Raw genomic sequence first — 23,936 nt, 5'->3', positions numbered from 1 at the left:
CAGTGGCTATTCACCTCATCAAACTGCCTTCTGGTGTGAGTATTAAATGTCATCTAGATGGAAAATTCTAATCTCAGTCACCTCTGTACCTAAACTAAACTGACCAGCATAGGTATAAATGAATTTTTAACCTCACTCCCATCCCTTGGCTCATAGCAGCTTGCTGAGCACAGATACAGTGAGCTGCATGCGAGCACCAGAATCATGATTGCCCCCTCAGCAATATTGAAGCAATATTTCAAATACTTTGACAGATTGGTGGGTATCTTATTTTATAACCTGGAGAGGAGTCTCCAAGACTAGCTCAATGTGACCAGAATGGCTCTCCAAATTTTCTTGTGACGTTGCCCATCTGTGCTGGGGCTGGAAAATCCTGCCCTCGATCTCTTCAATTCTGCATACAAGGAAGTCGGCCTGACCTTGAACGTTGCCAAAATAAAATCATATATCAGCCCACAACTGGCCAGTCAAATATTTCGCCTCCAATGTATGTTGAAGGGGAGACCATAGAACCATAGAAAAGTTACAGCACAGAAGGAGGCCATTTGGCCCATCTTGTCCATGCCAGCCTGAGGACACCGAGGTGCCCTTTCTAATCCCACCTTCCTGCACCCGGCCCATAGCCCTGCAGCTTACAACACTTAAGGTGCAGATCCAGGTACTTTTTAAAAGAGTTTAGAGTTTCTGCCTCTACCACCAACTTGGGCAGCAAATTCTAGACACCCACTACCCTCTGCGTCAAAAAGTTCTTCCTCATGTCCCCCCTACACCTTCTGCCACTTATTTTGAATCTATGTCCTCTGGTTCTAGAATTCTCCACCAAGGGAAACAATTTTATCCTGTCCTCTTTATCTATTCCCCTCATAATTTTGTACACCTCAATCAAGTCACCTCTCAGCCTTCTTTGTTCCAAGGAAAATAACCCTAACCTATCCAATCTCTCCTTGTACCTACACTTTTCTAACCCTGACAACATTCTTGTAAACCTCCTCTGCACTCTCTCCAGAGCTATTACGTCCTTCCTGTAATGTGGTGACCAGAACTGCACACAATACTCCAGTTGTGGCCTCACCAGTGTTTTATACAATTCCAACATTATATCCTTACTTTTATATTCTATACCTCTGCCAATGGAGGAGAGCATTCCATATGCCTTCTTTACAACCTTGTCTACTTGAACTGCTGCCTTCAGGGACCTGTGTACTTGTACGCCAAGATCTCTCACTTCATCTACCCCTCTTAGTATATTCCCATTTATTGTGTAATCCCTGTAACTGTTTGACCTCCCTCAATGTATGACCTCACACTTCTCTATGTTAAAATCCATCTGCCACTTTACCGCCCACTCCACCGACCCATCTATATCATTTTGGAGATTATGGCTATCCTCTACACTATCCACTACTTGGCCAATCTTTGTGTCATCTGCAAATTTCCCAATCATGAACCCACATTCACGTCTAAATCGTTAATATATAACACAAACAGCAAGGGTCCCAACAACGAGCCCTGTGGAACACCACTTGAGACAACTATCCATTCGCAAGGGCATCCATCGACCATTACCCTTTGTTTCCTGTTACAAAGCCAACCTTTTATCCAGTTTGCCACATTACCCTGAATCCCATGGGCTTTTACTTTCCTGACCAATCTGCCATGTGGGACCTTGTCAAATACCTTGCTAAAATCCATGTACACAACATCCACTGCACTACCTTCATCAACCCTTCTTGTCACTTCCTCAAATAATTCAATCGAATTTGTGAGGCAAGACCTTCCTTTAACAAATCCATGCTGCCCGTCCCTGACTAGTCCATGCCTTTCCGCATGACAGTTAATCCTATCTCTCAGGATTGATTCTACTAATTTGCTCACCACCGATGTAAGACTAACTGGCCTGTAATTGTTTGGCATTGTTGGATCCTTCTCACACCTTGGCAGCCACCTCTCTCAAAAGGCCGCTATTGATGAGGAGATTCAACAGTGGATCCACTGCACCAATTCAGCCTTCGACAGACTATGGCACGAGTGTCTGAAACAAAGAGTCCTTGCATACAGTGTAATTGTTGTCACCACACTCCTGTACTGCAGTGAGACCTGAAACTGTGTATCAGTGACACATAAGAGCACTAGAGAAATTCCATCAGCAATGGCTCTGCTGAATCCCCCAGATTCAATGGGAGAACCATTGAACAAATGCTAGCATTCTTCTTGAAGCCAGCTTTCTTTTCATTCATTCATGGGATGTGGGTGTCGCTGGCAAGGCCAGCATTTGTTGCCCATGCCTAATTGCCCTTGAACTGAGTGGCTTGTCACACCATTTCAGAGGGCAGTTACCAGACAACCACATTGCTGTGGGTCGGATAAGGATGGCAGATTTCCTTCCCTAAAGGGCATTAGTGAACCAGATGGGTTTTTGCTGCAATCAGCAATGGTTTTATGGTCACCATTACTGAGATTAGCTTTTCAATTCCATATTATTAATTGAATTAAATTCCACCAGCTGCCATGGTGGGATTTGAACCCTTGTACCCAGAGTATTAGCCTGGGTTTCTAGATTACTAGTCCAGTGACATTCCCACTATGCCACCATCCACAGGCATTCAGGAAAAACTCCTCCAGAATGGACTGAGCACGGTGTCTGGATGACCGAAAAGCGTCTCCCCTGCCATGTGTTGTTTCTCAACTTTCAAATGGCCAGCGTTCCAGGGGAGGAGAAAGGAAAATCTTCAAAGACACCCTGAAGCTCTTTTTCAAGTGCGGCAGCATTGACATTAATGACTGGGAGGAGCTTGCTGCCAATCATTTAAAATTGTGATCACTTGTCCATCAAGCTGCATCACACTCTGAGTCTTAACACCTTAATGATGAGGCAGAATGGCAGCAGAGAAGGAAAGGAAAGGAAGCAACTCCCGCACTCTGAAGCTTACTACTCGTGGCACATCGTGCCCCATGTGCCATAGATCTGCAGGTCGAGAGTTGACCTGTTCAGTCACATGCTGGCCCATGGCAAAAACTCGCAACCCTGAGTCGATATCATGCTCGAATTGAGGGACAGCCGCTGAGCTCACCAGCAGCATCCTCAGGTCAGTCCTGGGAGGGAGGTTGGAATAGGCTTCTGTTCCTCCTAGTGCCATGGAAAGTGTTTCCTTTAAACAAATTTGTTTACCCTTACTTGTCATTGGTGTTGAGGGGATCGATGTAGAAGCCTGAATGGGACAAATTCAGCATGTGTCTCGCTGACCACTAATTTTAAAAAGAGGCCTAACATCTATTTTAGGGGTCTGCTTCTGAATTTGACAGCAAAATGCATCTCTTGAATTTAGCACAAAAACAAAAATAGCTGGAAAAACTCAGCAGATCTGGCAGCATCTGCGGCGAGGACTACAGTTAACGTTTCGAGTCCGTATGACTCTTCATCAGAACTAAGGAAATATAGAAATGAGGTGAAATATAAGCTGGTTGAGGGAGGTGGGACCCCCAACCCCTCAACCAGCTTATATTTCACCTCATTTCTATATTTCCTTAGTTCTGATGAAGAGTCATACAGACTCGAAACGTTAACTGTGTTCCTCTCCACAGATGCTGTCAGACCTGCTGAGTTTCTCCAGCTATTTTTGTTTTTGTTTCAGATTTCCAGCATCTGCAGTATTTTGCTTTTATCTTGAATTTAGCATCTGGTTCAGTGCCTGTCCTGTGAGATGGTGAGGTGGTGGGGGATGGTGGTGGTGAGGAGGTGTGGGGGAAGGGCCGCTTTGTACCAGAGGTCATAGAGCTGGCATTAGGTTTGTGAATGAGCACCTACACTGACATCATGTCATCTTGATGAAGAATCAGATAACCAATATCTTTCATTCTTTTCTCTGTCTTCATAATCCCAAGGGGGTAAATGCTTGCCCACTCTATACTGCCTATATTTTCCTTCAATGCAGATCCAACAGAGGAGAAAGGGAAGAATGTGGTGATAGGGCGAACTAGAGATGCAACTATTTCCTGTATGATGTTGAAGGAGGATGATGATGAAGTCAGATTAAAACGTCACAGAGACCTCCTCAGAATGCACTGTGACAACTGCTAGTTTATTTTGGCTTGATGTTTAGGACATTCGCTGTCACACACAATCTGTACATTAAGTGAGTGGAAAACCTTCCTGATGAGGAAGTTGAGTTGGCCTGGGGCAGGAAAAGGTAAATATCTTGTGGCTCTGACTGTACCCTGGATCTTGGGAAAGTGGATATCCCTGTAAAGGTTGGTAGCCTCATCTGGGTGCTGCCTTGCTAGAATGTCAAAGATGATATTCAGATGGTGGGAACTTGGCAGAGCATCCAGACAACTATCCGTCTTTCTAGACTATGCCTGCCATATGTGTATACATTGTATGGGCACCAGTTACTTTAATAAAAGCAAAATACTGTGAATGCTGAGATCAGTTCCGAAGAAGAGCCATCTTAGACATCTCTCCACAGATGCTGCCAGGCCTGCTGAGTTTCTCCAGCACTTTCTGTTTTTATTAACCAGTTACTTTATATCTCTCATTTTAGTACTAAACAGGACAAGCTTAGTCTGGTTTGCTGCTTGTGGACATGTGTAGCATGGCTTAATCACACATGTACATTAAAGTAAAAGATGTTGCAATATTGTGGGACACAGTTGTCAAGACATATCTTCTCTGTTTAGCACAAGAAGGATGACATTCATCTTCACCTGTAGTGCAAAATGGGCCCACAGTGAATGGGCAGCTCATTTTATACCGTCTGGCTTTATTATGAAGTCAATGGAAGCAATGGTAGAACATGCTGACTATACGCTGCTTCATGCTCCTGATGTGGACCCACTTCAGCCCTAATGTAATACATCGCAAGGTACCAATTCTCTTCTTCCTTTTCATCATGTAATGCTGGACTTCAGTCAAATCTATTGAAGGTCAGCATTTTTTGATGGGGTTGATGTGCTACTTTCTGGCCGGGATTTCCCAGCCCCGCCGCGGCGGATGTGGTGAGTCCATTGCCTACGGCGACACTGGCAAATCCTGCTGGTGGGTGGGACAGGAAGATCCCGCCATCTGATTCTCATCCTGTGGAGGGTATCTTCATAATGACTACACCCGGGGCTGTAAACGAGCAAAAATGAGTGTTGCTGCATTTGACTTTCATGCCATTGTCCTTTATTTACCTCAAGCGCTCTTGATAAACATATTGCAGAAGTTTCTGGAATTATCTGCCTCATGTGACTCATTTATACTGCAGGTCCTGCCTTCATTTACATGTTAATGTAGCAAACGTTTTGGATTCGACCATTTCACAAGTCCATATAAATTATTTGCTATAAATTTTCTAAAGCACATTTTGCAAAGGTGCTCTTTCCATGATACGATAGTAATGACAAGATTTATGTTATAAAATTTTAACAATGTATGTGTAGCACATTAGTTTAATGTTCTGAGTATTTCTAATAGAAAAATAACCTTGCAAATCACATTATATACTGAGTGGAATGTTGCATTTAGAAAAACTGTATAATTCTTATCCCATCTTAAAGGCCGTGCATTTTTTAAACTGAATCTAATTACGTGCAAATCTCGCAAAAAGCTTTAGTCAGGTGCTATCCTATAATTAGATTGGAAATTGTCTACTCACTTTAAGATTGCATGTAAAACATTTTCAATATAAAGTGGATGAAATGAAGTGGTCGTAAATTGGACAATATGCAGATTTCACACATAACCCATTTCTAACCCATGAGGAACACTCTGGCATGTGTTTTATGACACCTAAGATTTCCTTTGCTCACACTACCCTGCTCCCTTATCTGTGTGTTTTTACTTTTGATGTGGCAATGCTTCTCAAAGGATAAAAAAAAAATCAAAAATCATATTAAAATTGAATAGTTTGACAGCGCAGACATCACTAGGGTATAACTACTACTGATTAGGAACAAATATGATCAGTTCTTCACTAGGTGGGGTTGTTACATTTTGAGATTTGTCCTGAATCTATTTGTCTTCACAGCAGAAAGGCAATTTTCATCAGCAGAGCCTATGATCTGAAATGTGACCTGAAGGTAATAACAGGCCACAGGATTAACAATTACCCTTTTATTACATTTTTTTCACACTAGTAACTGCATAGACTGCACATCATACTGTCAAACCCCATCCTTCAGGATAAAGTTGGTAGTCAGATTTATTTACAGTATTATAATTACACAGAAGCAAGGAAATGCAACTGATTAGCAATACAGGAGTATTTTAAACGGTCCTGACGGAAAGAATTAAAGAGGAGGTTAGATTCTTTTCCACTAAGCAGAGGGTGGTTAGAATGTGGAATTCAATATCCCATAAACTGCTATTGAAGCTAAGTCCATCAATTCATTTGAAAGAATATTACATAGCTGCTTAAGATAAAAGAACATAAAAGATAATGGAGAGTAAGCATAACTGTGGGGTTAAACTGGGTCAATCTTATGAGGATAACCATGTTCTTGAATCAGTGACAAATGCTGCCACCAGGTGAAACCCGGCCCTGGAAACAATCACAATTTATGTAAAAAATTTGGACTCGAAAAATGGAAATACAATTTCAAAATTTGTGGGTGACGTGAAATTGGACATCATCGTGTTAATACTGAGAAAGACTGCAACAAATTGAAGAAGACATTAATGAACTTACAGAATTGGCATGTAACTAGCAAATGAATGTCACTATAAATAAGTGTGAGGTGTTATATTTTGGTAGGGAGAATAAAGAAGCCACATTCAACAACAACTTATATTTATATAGCAGCAAAACATCCCATGGTGCTTCAAATGAATGATATTAATCAAAATTTGACACTGAGTCACGGAAGGAGATTTAAGGTTAGATGATCAAAAGCCTTATCAAAGAGGAGCATCTTAAAGGAGGAGAGAGGTAGGGAGGTGCAGAAGTGTACAAGGGAATTCCAGGTTTTAAGGCCTAGGCAGGTGAAAGTTCCTACTACTTGAAGTTTATAGATGGTTGTAAGTGTAAATAGAGGAGCAAAGGGATCTAGAGGTGCAGATACACAAATCACTGAATGTAGCAATATAGAATAATAAGGTCATAAAAAACAAACAAAACACCAGAGTTCATGAGGAGAGGGATGGAATTATAAAGCAGAGAGCTTAGGTTAAACTTGTATCAAACTTAGTTAAACCACACTTAGGGGAGGATTTCCCCCTTGTTGGGTGGTGCGGTGTGTGGTCCCTGGAGCAGCTGCAAAATGGTCTGTTGCCTACGATTTCATACTGGCTAATTAATGTCCAGCCAGTGTGAAATGTGCTCTGAGAGCCTCAGCGCTGCCGGGAGGAGCGTGAGCGCTGAAGTTTGCACATGCGCTGGGTACGCACATTGAAAGCTCCCTGAAGGCACAAAGCTGCCTCAGGGAACTGAAGATTTTTAAAAACAAAATTAAAGATGTTAAAAATCTGGAAAAAATGTCCACTCAGCGGACTCACGCAGCTTTACACGGTGATTATTAAAATCCTGCTCAAACATTTTTATCTTTTGAAATTTAATTAAAGAAATCCCGCCTGTGGATGAGGTTTTCAAAAAAATGGAAAGGCTGCCTGGCCTATTTGCCCACCTGCCAGCTGTAAGGTTGGATAGGCAGCAAAAAATTCAACTTAATTACCAGCGTAAGGGCCTTAATAGGTCTCTTAATTGTCGGTGGGCGTGCTGCTGACTCTTGCGTGCGCCCACTAACCGAAACATCGCGCAATTGCGCGATGATGTCGGGACGGTCTCCTGACATCGATGTGCGCTATTTCACGCCCGGGCGTGTTATGCATGCGCCCGCACGTTGAGCTGAAAATCCATAGCATAGATGCATTGGAGGGAATTTTGGAGAAGCACATGAGGGAGGGAGGAATAAATAATGCAGATAGGGTTAGATGGAGGGGTGGGAGGGGGCCTGTGTGGAGCATAAGCTCAGGCATAGACTAGTTGGGCCAAATGGCCTACTTCGAGCAGGGAATTCAATATAATTCTTTGCAATCAATAAAGTAGAAGTCTTACAAATGAGAGTGCCAGCGTAGGGGATTGAGACTCCATGGAATGATGCAGACACTCAAAAGTTTGCAATCCAGATCTAGCAATGTCAAAGAATGCAAGCTACTTCAAATACAGGGTATTGGTTACAAACTAATATTGTGTGGTTAAAATTAAAGCTATGAAAAGAAACCCTTTTATACCCTGATATACCCTTTATCAGGGAATGGGGCAAATCAGCTATATCGACAAGCCATGCTGTCCTCCCCTATGGGCTGGATTCTATGGGGTGCCATGTACCCCAACAAATCCACCTCCCAACCTCCCACCCACACCCCACCTCACATCCCTGGCTAAAAAGTCAGCGGGGGAGCCCGCCCAGGGGAAGAACAGGTGTGCTGTTGCTCATAAGCTGGAGACGTGATTTCTGTCCCTCAGGAAGAGAGCTGCCGGCAAATCGGACCTGGCCAATGTAGACCCCAGCAGTGTCATGCAGGAACAATGGCTACTGCTAGGGCTAAAGGCAGTCCCCAAAGGAGATCGTCGCTGGAGCTAGACACCAAGGTGAGTTGGCGGGGGGGTGGGGGGGTATGTATTTGGTCGGGGTCAGCTTTAGAAAGGCCAGTGGGGGAACGTGATCTTCGGTGGGGTTCCCACTGATTGGTACAGGAAACCCTCAAATGAATGTCCCCACCCCCTTGCCTGACACCAGCCCACACAGCTATAGATGCTGGACTTCCCACATGGCATGACCCTCCCCCCACCTGTGGAACCTCAAGAAGCCCAAGGGTGGGCGGGTTGGCCGACGCCTCCACCCCTCCCCCACCACCAGTAAAATTTCATACATGTCGGGGGTGGGCGGATAGGCGGTGGGCAGGCCAAGGGGTGGATTTTATGAGGCCCCCCTACCTTTAAACCCACTAGTGGCAGAGTGTAAAATCTAGCCCTATGACTCCAAAACATGCATTTTAACATGTTGTCATGTCTTTGCTTACCATACAGAGTGAATGGTTATTACCCAGAGCTGCACCTGTGGTTATAGCTAAAGAGTTCAGCAAGTTACATGTTTAATGAGAAGACTAATTAGCCAATTAATGAATTAACCAATTCCCACCCCCACCAGCAATTTTTTAAAATTCATTGGATGAGGGCATCGCTGGCTAGGCCAGCATTTTTGCCCACTGCTAATTGCCTTTCTTCAGAGGGTATTTAAGAGTCAACCACATTGTGGGTCTAGAGTCACATGTAGGCCAGACCAGTTAAGGACGGCAGATTTCCTTCCGTAAAGGACATTAGTGAACCAGATGAGTTTTTACAACAATCGGCAATGCTTTCACAGTCATCGTCAGACTTTAATTCCAGATTTTTTTTGAGTTCAATTTTTACCATCTGCCAAGATGGAATTTGAACCCAGATCCCCAGAGCATTACCCTGGGTCTCTGGGATACTAGTCCAGTGACAATACCACTATGCCACTACCTTGCCCAAGGTATTGGAAGGGGTCGCTGCTGCATGGGGAGACTGCCAGGTGAAACCTCCCCGGTAGCCTCCTGACAGTTTGCCAGAACGTGTTCCTCCATTAATGGTTGCTCCATGGCCTCTGGAGGGGCCCCCGGGAGCAATGGATGCCCCTCTGGCTACAGCGTCACTGCCGGAGTGAGCGTTCCTCTAATTTCCAGCGCCGGCCTGCCTAGACCCGGCACATTCAATTTCAAAATTTATCTGGCTTTAAAGGGTGCCTCATCATCGGGGTGCCATCTCTTCCATCCTGCGGCCTCAGCAGCGGCCACCTCTCTCAGTAGTGCTGCCGTGCTGGCTCTCGGATTGGGCCAGCAGCTCTGGGAGGCGGACCACTGTCCTCAATTGGACAGCGGTTCTGATAGCGGCCTCTTAATTGGCCAACACTAGTAATATGCTGCCCGGAGCCCTGCCTTCCATGCAGGCTCGGATCCTGCGTTCTGTCCTGGTGGCAGGGCAACCTGGGCTTTGATGAAAGTCCGGCCATTGTTTTATCACCCCCTTGGGCTGAGGGCAGGCCTCAGCTGGACCAGTAGGGTCCTGCAGATCAAGGAGTCGGCCTAGCCTGTGTCTCAGGGCAGCCAAGCCATTCAACCTTCCCTTTACTTCAAAAAACGTAATAGGCTATCTGCCTCCAAAAGCATTATATGCACATGGGAAATGTGCACTGATGTAATTTATTTTCAGGTGACGGTTGTGTATAATTTGCACATTGAGTGAATAATAACCTTTCCTATTTATTTACTGCATGGAATTATTGGTGGATATGGAAATGGCGTACAGTCAATGATGCCTGATACGAGGCTAAAGACAGTAATTGTGCAGCTCGACGCAAACCTATCTTTTCGCTCTTGTCTTTAACCACTGAGATCAAGGATGCAAAAGATGTATATCAGTATAATGAGACATTGAATTACCAAAACTAACTGCCCTGCCACTGTCGAGCTTGAAAAACATGTCAAGTGTCTCAACATTTTCTGTTTAACCTTTAGATTCTCTGAGGGCTACTAAGTAAAGCAATTTAAGATACAGGTACATTATGTTGAAGTTGAGGGATGGGATTTTGAAAGGAACATGAATCATCGGTTGAATTTGTGATTGACTGTTTCCTACACCAGCTCCTCTCAGGAGTCCTTATGGATCCTGACATCCCTTTAACCAATCAGGCTAGGAGGGTTTCTTCCTTGACAGGATGCTATCTTTTTGAATGAACATACAGGTTTCCTGTGGTTGAAAACAAACCACAGGCTTAACATCCTAAGCAACCGCAGGCTCATTTCGACAAACTAGGGGCAGAGCTTGTTATCATTTGTTTATTGAAACAAATTATGTATAAATGTTAGAGTCAGAGTCATAGAGTTTTACAGCACGGAAAGAGGCCCATTGTGTCCGCGCCGGTCATTAAGCCCCTATCTACCCTAATCTCATTTTCAAGCACTTGGCCCATAGCCTGGTATGCTATGGCGTTTCAAGTGTTTATCTAAATACTTCTTGGAATTAATTTTGTCAATAAACAGAGAGAAGGAATTATTGGACACTTCTGCAAAGGTAAAATGTCATCAAATAAAACTCTGGCCTTAATTATCCGTGACGATTCCTGCGGTGGGTGGAAGGGAAAATTTGACGGACCAGCAAAAGATCCGTTAACATTGGGTGGAATTTCGACTCAACCCCACCCTCCATAAAACATATGTCAAAGTACAAATATGAAGTGGAATCCACATATATGAACATCTGCTATTAACATATTTTAATATACCAGAAACACACTAGATAAGTAAATGGGAGGGCACTGAGGAGTGCGGAGGAACAAAGGGATCTGGGAGTTCAGATACATAATTCCCTGAAAGTGGCGTCACAGGTAGACAGGGTTGTAAAGAAAGCTTTTGGCATACTGGCCTTCATAAATCAAAGTATTGAGTATAGGAGTTGGGATGTTATGGTGAGGTTGTATAAGACATTGGTGAGGCCAACTTTGGAGTATTGTGTGCAGTTCTGGTCGCCTAACTACAGGAAGGATATCAGTAAGATTGAGAGAGTGCAGAGAAGATTTACTAGGATGTTGCTGGGTCTTAAGGAGTTGAGTTACAGGGTAAGATTAAACAGGTTAGGACTTTATTCCTTGGAGCGTAGAAGAATGAGGGGAGATTTGATAGAAGTTTACAAAATTATGAGGGGTATAGACAGAGTAAATGCGAGTAGGCTCTTTCCACTTAGATTAAGAGAGATAAACACGAGAGGACATGGCTTTAGGGTGAAAGGGGAAAGGTTTAGGGGGAACATTAGGGGGAACTTCTTCACTCAGAGAGTGGTGAGAGTGTGGAACGAGCTACCATCTGACGTGGTAAATGCGGGCTCACTCTTAAGTTTTAAGAATAAATTGGATAGATACATGGATAGGAGAGGTCTGGAGGGTTATGGACTAAGTGCAGGTCAATGGGACTAGGGGAATAATATTTCGGCACAGACTAGAAGGGCCGAATGGCCTGTTTTCTGTGCTGCAGTGTTCTATGGCTCTATGGTTCTAAGTCCTAATTGGTTCCTAGTATAGCCCGTAATGGTTTAGCCACTTCTATTAGAGATGAAGTTGATTCATATCTTGCTATTCAATTCTCCTGACCTGTTTCATAAGACAGTTGCACTAATATCATCAAATCATAGAATGGCCACAACACAGGAGAAAGGCCTCAGCCCATTGAGTGTGTGCTGGCTCTCTGTAAGATCAACTCAGCTAGGCCCACTCCTCTGCCTTTTCCTCATAGCCCTGCAAATGTTTTCTCTTCACGTCACAATTGGATCCTCTTCCACAATACTCTCAGGCAGTGCATTCTAGACCCTAACTACACCCTTTGTAAAAAATGGTCCCTCATTTTACCAATCACCTTAAATCGGTGTCCTCTGGTTCTTGACCATTCCACCAATGGGGACAGTTTCTCCTTATCTACTTCGTCTAAGCCCCTCATGAGTTTGAACACCTCAATCAAATCTCCCCTCAATATTTTCTTCTGAAAGCAGAACAGCCCCAGCTTCTCCAGTCTATCCACCTAAATGAAGTCCCTCATCCTTGGCAAAAACAAAACTACCTGGAAAAACTCAGCAGGTCTGACAGCATCAGTGGAGAGGAACACAGTTAACGCTTCAAGTCCATATGACTCTTCAACAGAACTAAGGAAAAATAGAAAAGAGGAGAAATATAAGCTGGTTTAAGCGGGGGGCGGTGGGGGGGGAGGTTGGGGCAGGTAGAGCTGGATAGAGGGCCAGTGATAGATGGAGATAACCAAAAGATGTCATAGACAAAAGGACAAAGAGGTGTTGAAGCTGGTGATATTGTCTAAGGAATGTGATAACAAAGGTACAGATAGCCCTAGTGGGGGTGGGGTGGGGGGAAGGGATCGAAATAGACTAAGAGGCAAAGGTAAAACAATGGGTGGAAATACATTTAAAAATAATGGAAATAGGTGGGAAAAGAAAAATCTATATAAATTATTGGAAAAAAGGGGGATTGGAAAGGGGGTGGGGATGGAGGAGAGAGTTCATGATCTAAAATTGTTGAACTCAATATTCAGTCTGGAAGGCTGTAAAGTGCCTAGTCGGAAGATGAGGTGCTGTTCCTCCAGTTTGCGTTGAGCTTCACTGGAACAATGCATCAGGCCAAGGACGGACATGTGGGCATGAGAGCAGGGTGGAGTGTTGAAATGGCAAGCGACAGGGAGGTCTGGGTCACGCTTGCAGACAGACTGAAGGTGTTCCGCAAAGCGGTCACCCCGCCTGCGTTTGGTCTCTCCAATGTAGAGGAAACTGCATTGGGAGCAGTGAATGCAGTAGACTAAATTGAGGGAAGTGCAAGTGAAATGCTGCTTCACTTGGATGGTGAGGAGAGGGGAAGTAAAGGGGCAGGTGTTGCACCTTCTGCGGTTGCATGGGAAGGTGCCGTGGGAGGGGATTGAGGTGTAGGGAGTGATGGAGGAGTGGACCAGGGTGTCCCGGAGGGAACGATCCTTGCGGAATGTTTCATCCTTGGAACCATTTCGCAAATCTTTTCTTCACCCTTTCTAAAATTTTCACATTTTTCCTAAATTGTGGTACAATACTCCAGTTGAGGCTAAACCACTGTTTTATATAGGTTTAAAATAACTTCTTGGCTAGTGTGCTCATTACACCTATTTATAAATAGGATCCCATATGCTTTATTAACTACTTTCTCAACCTGCTGTGTTATCTTCCATGATTTGTGCTGTTATGATCCCAGTTGATGTTACTACTGGACAAGTCAGATCCAAGAGTGGAACCCGACTTGATAGATCCTAACTTTTATTTTTTGTTTAGAAATGTGGGGGGTGGCTACTGAACAGAGTCACGGGAGTCAGCTGCTGAACTTTCAATTAAATAATAAAACATATATTAAACAAGAAAAGATGAACTACATTACAATACCCCCTCACTCACAACTATACCTTTACAGATTCGCAAGGATAACACAAGTTACAAAAGCTATCTTATACTCTAATGTTCATAGTCCATGTAAACCAATAGGTAACCTGTGGTTAGGCACACTACACTCTGAAACCAAGTGACAGATGCCACCCCAAACAGATGCTATGGATCCCTCATCAACTCCCCCCAGATGCTTGTCACACTGTGAGCTAACTGGCCTCACTTGAACTCCATCTTTCCAATTTCCAATCTTGAAGAACTCGCTTTGGAATCTTCTCCCAAATAACGCTTTCTCTTGGACGCCTTTCACAAGGATCCACCTCCTTCTGATGTTCCTCTACCCTGGATTGTCACATGCATTCGAGCTTTGCCTTCCATGCACTCTCTCTTAGGTACTCAGCCATGCCAACAGAACACAGTTGCTTCACATGTGAATCATAAGGAGTTAGAGACTTTTGACTGTCTCCTTGGATCTTCTGGCTTCTCGCAAGCCTATTTTGCTTTAAGTCTGCATCCTGAAGCTTTCTCCCTTTTAAGCTCGGACCCTTCCTCTTTGCTCCTTACTTTTGCTTCCACTGAACAGGACCTTTGCCAGACTCCTGATCTTCTTTTGACTGGAAGATCTTCTTGGGACCCCTCCTTTCTACCTCAGTCCTTGGCTTTGGGGCCTTTTGGTTCTTTTGGGAAAGCCGCTCTCTTTGCAGTTCCCTCTGCTGTGTCCAGCCTTTCCTGGCTTCAACTAAACTAAAACTACTTTTCTGTTTTTCTCTGTCTCTTTGGGGCCCTCTCTCTGGTTCTCTGTCGCTAGGAACAGCACAATTTTTTCTACATTATGTTTGTTTTAATTTCCCTTCAAGAGTCACAAAACCTCATTAAAGTGCAGGCATCTTTTAAAGTGAAACTAAAACTCAAGTTCCCCCCTTTCTTAACACACAAATACAAAATAAATTTAAGCTTAAAGCTAAAACTCATTCCCAACACCCACAAATACAAATATCACTTACATAAACTCTCAAGTTCCTAACAGTGCACAGATATCCCCAGGTGTTGCTGTTCCTGCACCCCCTTTAGAATTGTATCATTTAGCTTATATTACCTCTCCTCATTCTTCCTGCCAAAGTGTATAACTTGCAGCTGCCACTTGCCCACCCATTCCACTAGCCTGTCTGTCTTTGCTTGAAGACTATTGATATCCTCCTCCAAGCTTTATGCCATCTGCAAATTTTGAAATTGTGCTCCGTACATCCAAGCCTGAAATATATATCACAAAAAGCTGTGGTGCTGATACCACCCCTTGGGAAGCCCCATTGTATACATTCCCCCAGTCTGAAAAACACTAGTTCATCACTAGTCTCTGTTCCCTGAACTTTAGCCAACTTTGTGTCCATGCTATCAGTGGCCCTTTTATTCCATCAGCTTCAACTTTACTGAGAAACCTATTATGTGGCAATTTATCAAACTTCCTTTGGAAGTCCATACGCACCACTTCAGCTGCACTATCCTTAGCAACCCTCTCTGTTACCTCATCCATAAACTCAATCAAGCTTGTTTAACATGGCTTGCCTTTAACAAATCATGTTGGCTTTCGTTAATTAATTCCTTAATTCATTTCCTTAATTAATTGATTCACACTTGTCCAGTGACTATTAATTTTGGCCTGGATTATCATTTCTAAAAGCTTTCCCACCACTAAGGTTAAATTGACTGGCCTGTAGTTGCTGGGTTGATCTTTACACCCTGTTTTGAACAAGGGTATAAAATTTGCAATTCTACAGTCCTCTGGCAACACTCCCATATTTAAGGAGGACTGGAAGATTATAGCCAAGGCCTTCACAATGTCTTCCCTTACTTCCAGATCCAGATTCCTTGGATGCAGCCCATCTAGACCTGATGTCTTATCCACTTTAAGTACAGCCAGCCTTTCAGGTACCTCCTCTTTATCAATATTTGGCCCATTCAGTAGTTCAACTATTTCCTCTTTTACTGTGAGTTTGGCAGCATCTTCTTCTTTGGTGTAGATGGATGCAAAGAATCACAGAATGTTATGGTGCAGAAGGAGGCCATTCAGCCCATTGTGTTTGCACCAGCTCTCTGAATAGGCATTATGACTTAGTGCCATTCTCCTGCCTTTTCTCCGTATCCTTGCACATTGTTTCTATTCATATAATGATCTAATGCCCTCTTGAATGCCTGGGTTGAACTTGCATCCACCACACATCCAGGCAATGTATTCCAGGCCCGAACCACTCGCTGTATGAAAGTTTTTTCCCACATCACATTTGCTTCTTTTGCGAATCACTTTAAATCTGTGCCCTCTCATTCTCTACCCTTTTAAGAGCAGGAACAATTTCTCCCTATCTACTCTATTCTATCCTATCCTATCTCCTCTTAGTCTTCTCCTCTCCAAGGAGAGCAGTCCCAACCTTGCCATTCTCTCTTCATAACTGAAGTTTCTCATCCCTGGAACCATTCTTGTAAACCTCTTCTACGCTCTCTCCAGTGCATTCACATCCTTCCTATAGTGTGGTGCCCAGAACTGTACACAATACTCCAGCTGAGGTCTAACTAGTGTCTTACATAAACTCTGCAAAACCTCCCTGCTCTTGTTCTCTATGCCCCTGTTAATATAGCCCAGGATACTAAATGCTTTATTAACTGCTCTCTCCACCTGTCCTGCCAACTTCAATGACCTATGCACACATACACCCAGATCCCTCTGTTCCTGCACGGCCTTTAGAGTTGTACTCCTAATTTTATATTGTCTCTCCATATTCTTCCTACCAAAATGCATCAACTTCCATTTCTCTGCACTGAACTTCATCTGCCACCTATCTGCCCACTCCACCAACTTGTCTATGTCCATTTGAAGTTCTACTCTGTCCTACCCACAGTTTACAATGCTTCCAAGTTTTGTATCATCTGCAAACTTTGAAATTGTCCCTAGGACACCAAGATCTAGATCATTAACATATATCAGTAAAAGCAAGGGTCCCAACACTGACCCCTGGGGAACTCCACTATAAACTTTCCTCCAGCCCAAAAAAATCCATTAACCATTACCCTCTGTTTCCTATTACTCAGCCAATTTTGTATCCACGTTGCTACTGTACTTTTTATTCCTTGAGCCATAACCTTTCTCACAACTCTGTAGTTTGGCATTGTTTCGAATGCCTTTTGAAAATCCATGTACACCACATCAACAGCATTACCCTCATCAACCCTCTGGCTCTTCCTAATAAACCCACACTTTTCCATGTGACTATTAATTCTATCCCAAATAACTAAGACCCTTTGACCTTTAGTTCATGACATCTTTGTCAATCCCTCCTTTGTCCCCACCTATCGCTGGCCTTCTATGCAGCTCTACCTGCCCCACCCCCCTTAAACAGTATAAATTGCATCACATTTCCACTTCTCTTCAGCTCTGAAGAAGGATCATGCAGACTTGAAACGTTAACTTTGTTTTTCTCTGTGCACCGATACTGTCAGACCTGCTGTGTTTTTCCAGCATTTCCTGTTTTTGTTTCAGATTTCCAGCATCTGCAGTATTTTGCTTTTAACTGAATTTAAACGGATTGCTCTCTAATTGCTGGGCTTACCCATACTACCTTTTTTGAACAAGGGTGTGATGTTTGCAATTCTCCAGCCCTGGCACCTCCCCTGAGTCTAGGGAAGACTGAAAGGTTATGGCTATTGCGCCTCCAAATACCTCTCTTACATCCTTCAGTTTCCTTGGATACATTTCATCCAGTTCCGGTTCCTCGTCAACTTTAAGTACCAACAGTTTATACAACACTTCCTCCATATCAATTTTGAACCCTTCTAGTGACAGAGTTTCTTCCTCTGTCACTATGGCCCTGCTAGCATCTGCTTCCTTGGTAAAGATGGATGCAAAGTATTCATTTAACACCTTAGTCATGCCCCCGCCTCCATGTGTAAATCCCCTTTTTGGTCCCTAATTGGCCCTACTCCTCCTTTTACCACCCTGCCGATAGGAGACTTTGGAATTCTCCTTTATGTTGGCTGCCAGTCTTTTCTCATAATTCCTCTTTGCTTCTCTAATATGCTTTTTCACCTCTCCTCTGAACCTTCTGTATTCAGCTTGGTTCCCAGTTGTATTTTCTACCTGACACCTGTTATAAGCACACTTTTTCTTTTTTATCTTAATTTCTATCTCTTTTTCCATCCAGGGAGCTCTGGATTTGTTTGCTCTACCTTTCCCTTTTGAGGGAATATACCTTGACTCCAACTCCCAGGAGCTCATTTAGTATCTCAACTCCTGCCTCCATGCATATGTTGGCCTCATTCTTCCTCTTACTACCCTTTTACTATTTATATGGCTATAGAGGATTTTTGGATTCCCTTTTATGTTAGTTGCCCATCTCTTCTCATACTGTCTCTTTGCTGCTCTTATTTCTTTTTTCACTTTCTCTAGTCAGCCCGGTTCTCAGTTGTTCTCAGCAACCTGACGCCTATTACCAGCCCATTTTCTGGTTCATCTTACTCTCTTTCTCTTTCATCATCCAGGAAACTCTGGCTTTGGTTGCTCTACCTTTCCCCCTTGAGGGAATGTACCTTGACTGTACTTGAACCATCTCCTCTTTAAAGGTCCCTCATTGTTGAACATCATTTTTGCCTTTTCAATCTTTGATTCCAATTTACCAGGGCCAGACCTGTTCTCAACGTGCTGAAATTAATCCAGCTCCACTTAAGTAATTGTTTTTCACTCTGGATAGCTCTTTGTCCTTTTCCTTAGCTAATCTAAAACTTATGATACTATAATCACTGTTTGGTAAATGTTCTTCTACTGACATTTGATCCACTCTACCCACCTCATCCTCCAGTACCAGGTCCAGAAATGCCTCTTTCCTCATTGGGTTAGAGACTTACTGATTCACAAAGTTCTCCTAAACACACTTCAGAATATCTTCCTATCTCTGTCTTTTACACTATTATTATCTGGACTAATTAAGATAATTGAAGTTCCATGCTCCATGTCATGCTCCATAACTCCTTGTATCTCGTTAACTCACTCTCACTTTTGAGTTAGCCAGTCATACGTGTAAACCGCATTCCATTTAACACAGGCTGACATTTCAGTGCGTAGTTCTGCATATTAGGTAGAATTTTCCATGAATTGCACCTCATTGTTTTCTCACTCCGGGTGCCATATCTAAACTGCAGCTGTGCACACAATTCTCAATGCTTGCAGCCCAGGACTGCTCCAGAATAGACATGGCTCTGAAAACCAAGAAGAGTTCTGTGACTCATCAATGGAGGCCCGTGTGATGCCCTCCACTCCCCCACTGGCTGTAGGAGGTCCAGCAATCTCACCACTCCAGCTTGGGAGGCAGTGGCAATGGTGATCAGTGCCAATGCTGCACAGAAGAGGTTGGCCATCCAGTGCAGAAAGAGGATGAATGATCTCATCCACGCCACCAGGGTAGGGCAGCCATCTCATCACTGTAAGCTCACACACTCAGTAAAATGATGGATGTGCTATCAAGTGGCATAAGCTTAGCAATACCCTGCTCACCCACGTTTGGGTTCCTCCAGGGCCACTCAGCTCCTGACCTCATTACAGCCTTGATTAAAAACAGGGACAAAAGAACTGAACGCCCACATCCCCTGAATGAATAAGAAAAACTCACAAGCCCATCACACATTCACTGGCATCTCACTCACTGCCAGCTCAAGGGACATCATCACTCACTCTCTCACACACACCCTCACATCTCCATCTGACCCCACCTCCTCTGGCGACATCCTCCTCAGCCCTCCCCCTTTAGAGGCCAGTTGCACAGATCAACATGTGCCTCCATACATACTCTGAGATACACTTCTTTCCCCAAGCAAGCCCTAGCCATGCAACTGTTGAAAACCCATCCCTGTGTTACGGCTGGTCTGGTAGGTGGAGACCTGTCCATGAGCCCCCTTAGAAGCGATGTGGTTCTGCCTTGAATCCTGGCACTGATGGCCATGAGTGCTGCCCGAAGCAAGGTGGTCAAACAATCCTAGAAGCCCTGAGCAGTGCAGGTTGCCAGGTGTATGTACAGTTGCAAAACACATCAGTGTGCAATCACGCCGATGTGAACTCATGATCCACAGTGAGGGGACAAACAGGCCCTATAATGAGATGCTAAGGTATTGAAATTAGGTTCTTGATGTGAGGGGGTGGGAAACATGGCCCGCCACTGATGCGTGGAGTGTACAATCTCAAACTGGTTTTACGACGTCGTGAAACAGATTTTTGCATTCTCCCAATGTTTTCTGCTCCCGCCTGCTATGACGCCCCTGCAAATGGCAACGGAAAATCCTGGCCATTATATTTTGAATGAGGCATTACCCCCCTTTTCAGGTGGACATGAAAGATCCCACGGTGGTATTCGAAGAAGGTCATGTTCACAGGGCCTTGCTGTGTGAAAATTGATTGTCATGTTTGCCCACAGCACTTCAAAAAAATAATTCATTGACTGCCAAGAACTTTGGGGCATCCTGAAATGATAAATGATGCTAACTTCAAATGCTTTCTTTTATGCTTAATTTTATTTGGGAATGCATCAGTTGCACTGTGAAACAAACATCAACTGGAGAAATTGAGCAGCGTTTGATACTAATTAATAAGATGTTTAAACGGGCAGGGGAGTTCAACCTGATGACATAGTGACTACTTTTCTCTCGACCACCAGCATTAAAAACATAATATTTTGATATAATTACATTGCTATTTGTGGGAGCTTTCTGGACACAAATTGGCTGTTGCCTTTCCTGCATTACAACAGTAACTACATTTCAGAGTACTTCATTAGCTGTCCTGATACACTATGTAAATAAAAGTTCATTCTTTCCAATATTGCAAAAGCACTTATCAATGTCCATTGACTAACCTGCTGTGTATAGGCAGCATTTTCTGGTTTTATGTCAGAAATTCATTATTCTCAGTTTTTCCATTTTTATGTTATACTCTTTATCTATGATGCACTTTCATGTGCTGGTGAATGAGAGACTATGGCCTCTGAGGTAGAAGCTCTGTCTTCAAGTCCTACTCTGGGGTTTGTTGGCTATGGAAGGGGCATTCATGATGTAGCTAAACAGATTGATAATCAACCCGCTAATCCTTCCAACATGTCTACGGAAGGTGGTAAGAGTTGATCAGCCATGCTTGATACAGATTGGTGCCCCTCAAGATACACCTACTTGTCTCTCTCTGTCCCTCTAACAGTGAGAAATGCCTATAGCTCCATGTGGACAATGGGCTAATTACAGATAGATGGAGAGATCCTCTCAATATATTCTTCTGTCTTTTTCCTTTTTTTAGTCACCTTACTCCACAATGAAGAAGGCTGCTCAGATATCTGCTTCCACATTCTACCACTGCTTCTTCTTAGGCAGTCCCTTGGGATTGAGGATGATTTGCTTCCGCTCCAGTTTGATGGGTTCTGAGATAGTTGATAGGTCCAATGTGTGATCTGCAGACTATGCTACATGTGGGGCAGGAGGTGCTTGAAGTGATGAGTGGATGGGTTGTTTGGATGTTAGTGTGCTCCTTCTGACACCTCAACTTCATTTCTGCATGTTCCTAACAAAGTCTCTCTCGATGTGTTTGGTGCCTCCCCGAATGAGTCTTCTCCATTTTGGTCGGTCACAAGCTATGGTCTCCCAAGAGTTGGCGGGGATGTTTTTCCTCTTCATGGATACTTTGAGGACATCCCTAAAGCGTTTTTGCTGTTCTCCTGGGAGTTTTCATCTGCGACCGAGGTCCGAGTAGAGCAGTTGCTTCAGGAGTCTGGTGTCAGGCATATGAAAGACATAGTCTGCACAGGGGAGTGAGTTTTGAGTGATTAGTGCCTCAATTCTGGGCAAATTGGCTTGGGAGAGGACACTGCTGTTGGATCACCTTTCTTGTCAGCAGATTTGGAGGATCTTGTGAAGGCACCACTGGTGGCACTTCTCCAGTGCTTTGAGGTGCCTGCTGTAGGTTGTCCAAGTCTCCAAAGCATATAGGAGGGAGATCACTGCTGCTCAGTAAACCTTGACTGTTGTTTACCATTACTACAACAATGATGATGACAAGAACACCAGCATATATTTATATAGGGTGTCAATCATGGTTCAGCAGTAACTCCCTTGCCTCTGATTGATCAGTTTGTAGGTTCAGGTCATACCCCAGAAGCCTGAGCATAAAATTCCAGCTGCCATTCCAGAGCAGTACTAAGGGAGTGCTGTATGGTTGTTGGTGACATCTTTCAAGCCTCTGTCTACCCTCTCAGGTAGATGTAAAATATCCTATGGCATTATTTTGTAGAGGAACAGGGATGTCCTCTATGGTGTCATGGTCAATACACATTGCTCAACTAACATTACTAAACAGCTTATCCAATCATCATCTTTTTGTTTTTTGTGTGATTTTGCTCAAATTGGCTGCTGTGTTTTTGATATTACAACAGTGTCTCAACTACATTTTTTAAAGAAGCTACTTTATTGTACATTAGATGCTTCGGGACAAACTGAGACCATGAAAGGTGCTATATAACTGCAACTTCTGCTTTCTTTAGTGCCTTTAACATAGGAAGCATCCCAAAATGCTTTAGGGGTAAAAATATATGCAAAAGTAATTAAAAGGAAGCAATACTGAGCAGTGGAGAAGAGATTGGGATAGTTGACTGAAAGCTTTATCAAAAAGATAGATTTTGAGATGATTTTTATGATATGCATGACTAGTTATTTTTTAAAATCTGATAGCCATCATTAGGAGATGGCCGTGAGCATCTTGGACAATATTCCCCTGTTTTCCATCCATTTCTCATCCTGAGGACTTTGCCTTATGCTTGGCATTTCCTCACAGCAGCATACAGTTAATTTAAATTTGACACACATAGGAACAGGAGTAGGCCATTCAGCACCTTAAGCCTGTTCTGTCATGCAATTTGATCAAGGCTGATCAATATCTTAACTCTATCTACCCAAAGGGGTTCCATAACCCTTAATGCCCTTGCGTAACACAAATCTATCAATCTGTTTTGAAATTTTCGATTGACCCAGCCTCATCAGCTTTCCGGAGGCGAGAGTTCCATATTTCCATTATCATTTGTGTGCTCTGATGCACCCTGTTAAAAAATGTTGACAATAATTGTTATAATTATGAATTTATAACTTGCTTGTACAAGGTGGTACTTTAAAAAAATTCTTTCACAGGATGTGAGCGTCGCTGGCTAGGCCAGCATTTATTGCCCATCCCTAATTGCCCTTGAGAAGGCAGTGGTGAGCTGCCTTCTTGAACCGCTGCAATCCATGTGGTGTAGGTACACCCACAGTGCTGTGAGGGAGTTCCAGGATTTTGACCCAGCGACAGTGTAGTAATTATGATTTTATTTAGTGTGTAATGTACCTTTAAGAATAATACGTGTTAGGAAAGATCACATGATCTGTAGTAACCAATAGGAGAGTAGCGCGGGCTGCCTCAGCAGACAGAGTAGAGATAGAGTTGGAGTTGAAAGCACACATGTAGTTGCTACTGAGTATATTGTAAATAAACTTAATGTTTCCATTTAAGAAGTGTCTGCAGTTTGACTCTATTACTAATAGTGCAACTCGGCCACCCTACAACAAGATGGCGATAAGGATAAAACAGGATTGTACAGAAGAAATCAAGTTAAAACGAAATCGGCACTGTACCTCGCCCAGTGACTGTAAGTAGCAAGCTCCGTTAGAATTGAAAAAGCTATCCTCTTTCAAAATGCCAAAATTTGGGAGAATTGGTCCTTTTAAACCAGCCACAGATGATTGGTTTCAATACATATAACGCCTCGCGTTCTTTTTTCAAGTGAACAAACTTACAGAGGAAGAGAAGAGGTGAGTGATCCTCTTGAGTACTTGTGAGAGCAAAACCTAAGGTTTGATTTGAAGTTTGATGGCACTGAGTGCCCCAGATTTGAAGAAATTTAATGAATTGGTGGACCTCGTGAAGGGTCACTTTCA

Source organism: Cetorhinus maximus, chromosome 1, assembly GCF_964194155.1.
Source record: "Cetorhinus maximus chromosome 1, sCetMax3.hap1.1, whole genome shotgun sequence".
Lineage (NCBI taxonomy): Eukaryota > Metazoa > Chordata > Chondrichthyes > Lamniformes > Cetorhinidae > Cetorhinus > Cetorhinus maximus.
The sequence above is the reverse complement of the archived record's forward strand: the minus strand, read 5'-3'. Positions refer to the sequence as shown.